This window comes from Anser brachyrhynchus (genome assembly GCF_964034855.1).
Source record: "Anser brachyrhynchus genome assembly, chromosome: 2".
In the NCBI taxonomy this organism is placed as follows: Eukaryota; Metazoa; Chordata; class Aves; order Anseriformes; family Anatidae; genus Anser; species Anser brachyrhynchus.
The window spans coordinates 91,284,447-91,290,877 of NC_137695.1; the positions used below are offsets into that span (position 1 = coordinate 91,284,447).

At 41.3% G+C, this 6,431-nt stretch overlaps 1 long non-coding RNA gene across 1 annotated transcript in view; it reads left to right on the plus strand.

Moving 5' to 3' along the window:
- The window catches only part of LOC308190107, a 74,075-nt gene extending 67,865 nt beyond the window's left edge, over positions 1 to 6,210 (plus strand). Inside the window, exons 6-8 of the long non-coding RNA XR_013946895.1 lie at positions 4,421 to 4,694; positions 5,129 to 5,188; positions 5,266 to 6,210. This is a non-coding gene — a long non-coding RNA (uncharacterized lncRNA). The remainder of the gene's footprint in view (positions 1 to 4,420; positions 4,695 to 5,128; positions 5,189 to 5,265) is intronic.
- Positions 6,211 to 6,431: the final 221 nt, after the last annotated feature.

Sequence of the window (6,431 nt, forward strand, 5' to 3'; positions counted from 1 at the left end):
CTAAGACTTTCTGCTGCAAACCTATAAGTTTAGCTGGCTTGTTCTTCTTTAAATGAATGTGAGCTTGTTGTTGCCAGCTCTCCACTCGTTGTAGTGTCACCCTTGCCTTAGATCCAAACTTAAAAAAGAAGCTTTGTGGAGCTTGGTGTGTTGCTCATAGCTATGCTAGAGAAACTACTATTCTGGGAGCACTCAGGCTTCTCCAAACAGCTCTTCCAGCTGTAATATCATTCCTGGTTGTCATTTCAGTCATAAGTTCTTTGACCCCTGTGTCTCCAACCAAGCACCACCAGCCAAAAACCAAGTGCTGGCTCATCTTCTACAAGGCCTGAGGGATGTGTCCTTGTGTGAGTGGTGTGTGTGTCTGCCTGGGTGCATTCACACACACTCATTTGTTCTTGTGAAGGAGATGCTTAAGGTCAGTTTTGCAGCCCTCCAGCCATGTTACAGCAGGTTTGTCCTGCTGGTCTGATTTAGACCAGTTCCTGGCTTGCTCTAACCTGCTGGAAGAGATTCACAGACCTGAACCTACTGTTGCCAAAAGGAGTGATAACAAGATGTGTCTGCTCTGCTCCGGACATGCTATCACCTTCCTTCTTTGCCACAGCAGAGGCAGAAGAGGGTGACACCTGCCCTTATGAAGGTCTGTGCCATGGGAGATTTCCCACGTAGGATATGTAACACTGGACTTGAGCGAGGGCTTCTTTGCACAGTGACTGCACTACACTAGAACGGCACCCCAAAACTAATGCTTATCAGCAGCAGAAGGATTTCTTATGCAGGTCGATTTGTGCTTTTATCCGAAATAAATATTTGTATCAACATTGACTGGAATAACAGCACTGACACACAGGGAAAACTGTCTGCTCTTATTTTCTACTTACAAAGAACACAAATCTGCATGATGAGTCAAATTCACCTGTTGAAAAGATTATTTGCTATGTGAAACAACTAAAGCAGCAGAAAAAAAAAATTGTTCCTGGAATTTAAGAGGAAAAAGATTGTTCCTTGCAGCTCTGAAACACAACCATTGTCCCACTCAGCATATTAAAATTCACATTAAAAGATGGCAGTTGCAAAATGCGGGGGAGTACTATCAAATCAGTATTTTTTAAACAATTCTCGAGCATGCAAGTTGATATTTTGGAATAATAACATAGAACCTACAATGGTATGAGTTGTCAGCATTTCTGAGGAGGCAGATTCAAAGGTCTGTCTCCTAAACTCCAGCTAAAGACAAGATGAACAAACAGGACAACTCAGGATGTTTTATGTACAAGTTGGATGAGTTTTTCTTTTTTTCTTTTCCTTCCTTCCTTCCTTCCTTCCTTCCTTCCTTCCTTCCTTCCTTCCTTCCTTCCTTCCTTCCTCCCTTCCTTCCTTCCTCCCTTCCTCCCTTCCTCCCTTCCTCCCTTCCTTCCTTCCTTCCTTCCTTCCTTCCTTCCTTCCTTCCTTCCTTCCTTCCTTCCTTCCTTCCTTCCTTCCTTCCTTCCTTCCTTCCTTCCTTCCTTCCTTCCTTCCTTCCTTCCCTTTTCTTTCCTTTTTTTTTTTAAAAAAAAAAGCAAATCTATTATTTAAATGTTGCTGTGATTGAAAATCAGAATTACACCGTACCATACAGAAATCTTTGGACAGTATGTGTTGGCACATGTGTGTTGTAATTTAAACCATAGCATCATCCCAAGCTGAAAGAAATTTAGGATATCATTCTCAGAGAAAGTCTTTGCTTCAGAAAGAGGATTAGTGGTAATGAACATCATTGTGGCAACCAGAAATAACTTTTAAACCTTTACCAAGAAGATACTGGACATCAAAGAAGTAAAACTGATCTCCTGCCTTCCGTCCCAAACATCACTGCTCTAAGACCAGGCTCCCTTTCTGTATACTGACTACTACACGATATTTCTTGTCTCTCTCTGTGCACACTGTATGCCATCTTTGTGAGCACCCTCTCTCACTCTGCACTCCTGAGCTACGGTCAAAGCTCTGGGTTAACAGGAGTGGAAATCTGAAGGGGCAGCGATGCTGTGAAATGTAGTAAAACCAAAGAAACCCAGGCTCATAATGTGTGAGCAGCCACAGACACTGGAATTCGAGTATGCAGTATGGTTGAGGCTAAACTTGGTATCATAACACAGTGTGGGTCTAAATAAAAACTGCCTTAAACTCCCAAGAGGCTTGCTTCTTCTAAGTGATGACAGTTGTTAGAGAGTAGCTCTGCTACAGGAGCAACCACACCAAATATAGTGTGCTGGAGTAAACGCAGGAGGCAGTGCTGGAAAACTCTCTCTGAATGCAACCCTACTTCTGCAAGAGTCAGTGGATGCCATATCTGTGGGTATTTGTCCCTTTAGCTCTGTGAATCCCTACTTTTAACACCCTGATTTACAGCACACTGGCTGCTCTCCATTACTAGCACAGCCTTTTCCTGAAGCTCCAGGTCTGTATTCAGGCCATGCTTTCGTTTGCATCAGCCAGTCAGCAAATTGCTATCCCAGATGAGTCCCAACTTCTCCAAAGGGAGGTCACAGGGAGACTCTTACTTATGTCATATTTTCTGCTGGTCCATTGTTCATCATTTGTATAGCAAATTTTGCTTCTTTTGAATATTCATAGAATCACAGAATAATTCAGGTTGGAAAAGACCTCCAAGATCACCTGGTCCGACCATCGCCCTACCACCAATGTCACCCACTAAACCATGTCCCTAAGCACCACGTCCAGCCTTTCCTTGAACACCCCCAGGGACAGTGACACCACCACCACCCTGGCCAACCCGTCCCAATGCCTAATAAAAGGCAGGCAGCAAGATGCCACTAGGAGATGACACAGACAGACACAAGAATGCAGACCTTTGCCTACTTTATCACCATGGTGTGTTTTCTGGCAACTTCTCTGTTGCCTTGCTCCTCCAGTTCTGCTCAGGATGGCTTGTGGGTAGCTCATGGCACGTCATGGTTTAGGCTGAAGCTATGCCAGCTTTCACCCACCCTGAGCTATAACCCTTTCAACAACCCTGAGGAGAGCTCCTGTAGGAACATCCTGCAGCTGGTGGAGTCTGGTGTGGGTTATCTTGGCAAAACCATAGCCATGCTGCTACGTGCTGCTGCTGGGATGTGAGTGGAATAAGCTGTCTGAGTGTTTTTGTGCCACTACAAAGCAAGTGGCTCCACCTGCAAATAGCGGGTCTCGTTTGCTAGGGGTCAAGGATGGAAAAAGCGGCCCCAGCGCTGGTGAACAATGCCCTTCTCTAATGACCCTTGCTGCAACATACTGATGTGGGTGCCAGTGGGAATTCTGCCTGAGTAAGAGCTGGATTTTGGACGGCTACAGAAATGGAGATGGCCCAGGGGAGTTTGCATGCCTCTGAGAACCTCAGCACAGCCCATGCCTGCTGTAAAAGCCAGCACTGTGCTGCACGCCTGGCACTTAAAACATGATCAACATTCAAGGTTGTAAGCCCACACCATTTCATTTTAAAATTAAAGTCATTTTCTGAGTAATAGGAGCACATTCGCACTTGGAAACCGTAGAGCTCTTAGCTTCTTTTTCAATTTCAGTGCTAGAAAAAGGAAAGGGACAAAGTGCCAGGAAATATTGTTTCTTGGCTGAACTCTTGTAGACCAAGTTTCGGTCCAGAGTGGATTTTTTGCATGACTCAGTGGTAAATTTCTGAACAAAGAGCTTTATGATATAGCGGCAATACTATAAAAAGCATTTAACTCTAGCTATGCTGGAGGCAGTTTTGAAAACTTCTGGCTTCTTTTCTTTCCATTTCACGGCAGCACTTGTAAATGGATTGAAACATCCTCAGGGATTTCTGAACAAAGTGGGTAGAAATTTAAGTGCTTTGTAATCTCAATGGAAGACTTAGGATCAGGTAGAGTAGATAATTTGACTTACTTAGAGCAATCATGCTTTTGAAAACTTTACTTCATTCCTGTGAAAACTAGTTTGTAGTAAAATTACCTTCCACAGGCTTCTTTGCGTGTTCCCGTAATGAACTTCTGACTTACAACTAGTTTGTAAATATGATTTCTTTCTCACATTGTAGTTTTCTTCCATTTATTAAAGGCAGATTTCTGTTTTAGGTGGAAATATTATGTAGTGTGGATAGCTGCTGTGGAGAAACTATTGCAAATATCTCATTTGTAACAATTTTGTTCTTCCACTCAGAAACTCCACATTTTAGTCCTCCATGGAGAAGAGGATATTGTGTTTGATGCATTACGAACCCTAAAGCATTGTTAAGATTGACTGCAACTAATCACTAAAATGTGCCTCTTGATTTTGGAACAGTTGTGAATCCTCGTCACAGAAAAAAATACTTCCTATTTCAAAATTTATTTCACTTCTTTTCTTTTTCCTTTCCTTCTTTCTTTCTTCTTTTTTTTTAATCTATTTATCTTTTTTCCCCAAGTTTTACTGCATCCCTCATCTACATGCCCATTAATACCATCAGGACTAAAGGCATGAGGAGAAGGATGTCTCAAGTGTCCACCAGTGAAAAGTGCAAGGCTCAAAACCAAAACAGATCAGATTTCAGACAATGTAGGGAAGATGCTGAGACCTCAACAGACAGCTGACACCAGTCTCACCGAGGCAGGTGTAAAACTGTCTCATGGATCAACTTCTTCTTCTGATTCCTGAGGGTACACCTTTAACCACAACACGTCCCATCCTTGCCTGTCCAGGTAAGGCTGGGATGTCAGTATGAGTATTGGGCAATTTTTATTTTCTTTTGACAAATAATAACTTTGCTGGTTTTGGTATTCTGTTGTTCTTTGTTTGTTTGTTTGTTTTTGTTTTGCTTTTTTTTTACATGACAGCCATCACATTCAAATATCCATGGTCCAAACTGCTAAGGTAGTGTTTTCAGATTATGCAGGTCTATGAGCTGGAATGAGTAGTTTACTGAAAGGGATGTCAAATACTGTGCTGTGGCATAGAAAACCGGCCAGTCAGCCAACGTTGTTACCTAACAATCCATCTGGAGTTACAGGATGGAATAAAAGTTGTTTTAAAAAGAATAAATGAAATAAACTTGCACTTCAGGGCAAAAACAAGCTTTGAAAAAGGTTGGTATATGAATAATATCTCTTTCTGACATATTATTTTATAATTATAGATTATGGAACTGCTTGCATGTTTCTTTGAGGGGTCTAGAGCTGGCACATTTAGATACTAGGTAAGTAACTTAAAAAAATATATGTTTTTTTAGATCTTTCAACTTCCTTCAGTGACTGTCAAGGACATTTTACATAGGTCAGTTGTGATGTAGAGACCAAGAACTTCATTTCTTCAGTCACGTTTCATGCTTGCATTAGAGGTAGTCTGCAGATGCCGAGGAGGGACCAAAGCACCACAGGATGAAAACCACGAGATGATTCAGACCAAGAGTCAGATTCTGTCTGACAGTCTTCTAACACCTGATGCCTCTAAATCAAGGCTCGATTATTTTTCTTTTCAGAAAACACTTCGATTCAGGTAGAAAATATAAGGTTGAGGAAAGAACTTAAAAGTCTGTGGCAAGTCTGATGTACAACATGATTATAATGTTTAATTCTGGCTTGAAAATCAATGAATCGACAAATTTTTCATGTTTCTGTGAAAATAAAGGTGTAAGTTGACAGCTATGTTGGCAAACAATGAGCAGACTTCTCCTGGGGAATATCTGCCAAGAAGACCCACACCTGTGGGAGGGGTGTTCCCACCACCACATCACCTACATGTATCATGAAAAAATTTTCTCCTTCACTGCTCAGGTGAGGGTTTTTAATGATCACCTCCCACTTACTCCACAATAGTTTCACTGCTGAGTAACTTGAGAATTCTTCACACCATTTGAGTCTGATGCCATGTGCGAGCAATGAAGAGACCTTTCTTTCCTGGGGGAGATTAAGAAAATAATTCTTTCTTTCACTCAGTAACTCAACTGAATCCAATCTGGGTTCATTCTTTTAGGAAAAGTGTTTAGCTAATTCTGTCAAATTAAAATACAAAAGGAAAAATGTCAATAATACTGACCATCTTTATATCACAATTCTCCGTTCTTTCATACTATGCTTCCTCCACTGACAATTTTATTTTGCAAAAGGAAAAGGTAGAATTGTGGAAGGACTAAGTCACTTTGTAATTTCTATATATTACTGAACTAATGTATGCATGTACAATAAAAAATAACAATTGGAAATGTGCTTTTCATGTTCATTTGTCTTTTATTTTTTTTTTTTTGTGGGCTTTGATTTTGAGTTTTTCTCGTCACATTTACTTTAGTGTCTGTTTGCTGGATTCACTGTATGCCCAGAAAAAGTCATGATAACAGGACAGGAGCCTCGGCTGCACTCTGTGTCTTTAAGAGGTGAAGAACAAGCATTATTTTGAAATTTCTGTGGCACAGGGCCTTGCTGGCAGGTGCTGAGCTCAGCAAA